The sequence below is a fragment of the Austrofundulus limnaeus genome, unplaced genomic scaffold (assembly GCF_001266775.1).
Source record: "Austrofundulus limnaeus strain Quisiro unplaced genomic scaffold, Austrofundulus_limnaeus-1.0 Scaffold54, whole genome shotgun sequence".
Taxonomy (NCBI): Eukaryota; Metazoa; Chordata; class Actinopteri; order Cyprinodontiformes; family Rivulidae; genus Austrofundulus; species Austrofundulus limnaeus.
The window spans coordinates 116,010-117,008 of NW_013952456.1; the positions used below are offsets into that span (position 1 = coordinate 116,010).

The following is a 999-nucleotide window of genomic DNA, read 5'->3' on the forward strand; positions in this document are numbered from 1 at the left end:
ATAGTGTGTGTGTGTGTGTGTGTGTGTGTGTGTGTGTGTGTGTGTGTGTGTGTGTGTGTGTGTGTGTGTGTGTAATATTTTCTCAAAGAGCAGTTTGGGTGTAACAAAAGGGTGGCAGGACTCTTTCAATGCCAACATGAAGTTACTCAATTGACAAAGAGCAGTGATAAACTGCTTATTATGGTATATTTAGCGCGTTTCTGTCCATTGACGTTATTGTTAATCCTTATATGTCTGTAAATAAGACATAAAAAAAATCATTTTCGCCCTCATGAAACACTTTTTCGTGTCTTTTCTGCGGTATCAACAACTTCTCGCTGATGAGACAATAGCAGATAGTTCCATTTAATGAGGAAGCTGCCATTCAGCCCGGGAACAGGGGAGTCAGGAAATCATCCGAAATCTCCCCAAAAATCAWAATCCGATTATTTTACAATAGAAACGGGTGTTTCTTTCACAGTAGCACATTAGTTCGTATTTCAGACACAGCAGAGCGACATGAAGATCATGTTGAAATGATGGTGTGGACCCTACACCGCCGCACCCCCCCTCTACGCGGCGGAATGGACTCGACCTACTCAATCATGCACTTCAGCACACTCTGCAAAGAGCATGCTTCCACCTTTAGGATTGTCTGCGCTTCCTCAAGTCACCCTGGATTATTCCTGTGGATAAAGCAGGTAGGTTGTGTTTTCTTTCTCTCACTCACACACACACACACACACACACTCACACACACGGATCCCAGTGAAGCTCCCTGACTCTTTAATGGTCTGGAAGTAGAAGGCGACAGTGTTGATCTGGATATATAAACAGGTTAACAGGCAGACAGGACMGCTGGGCTGCTTCACTTTATGACTTAAAGCCTGCTGAGAGAGAGAGCATCTCATTTTCAGTCCAATCAAAAATAATGTAAAGCTAAAGCTGCATTATTTCTTCTTCTGTTTTATTTATTTAATACTGTTTTTTTTTTTACTTAAACCAATTTGAAAGTATTTG

At 41.6% G+C, this 999-nt stretch overlaps 1 protein-coding gene across 2 annotated transcripts in view; it reads left to right on the top strand.

Annotated features, from left to right (window-relative positions):
- The first annotated feature begins 602 nt into the window (after positions 1–602).
- znf516 (zinc finger protein 516) overlaps positions 603–999 on the top strand; it is a 92,088-nt gene continuing 91,691 nt past the window's right edge. Inside the window, exon 1 of one of the 2 annotated variants that reach the window (XM_014008924.1) lies at positions 603–680. The gene's annotated coding sequence lies outside the window, so the exon portion shown is untranslated. The remainder of the gene's footprint in view (positions 681–999) is intronic. The other variant, XM_014008925.1, reaches the window with a different exon arrangement.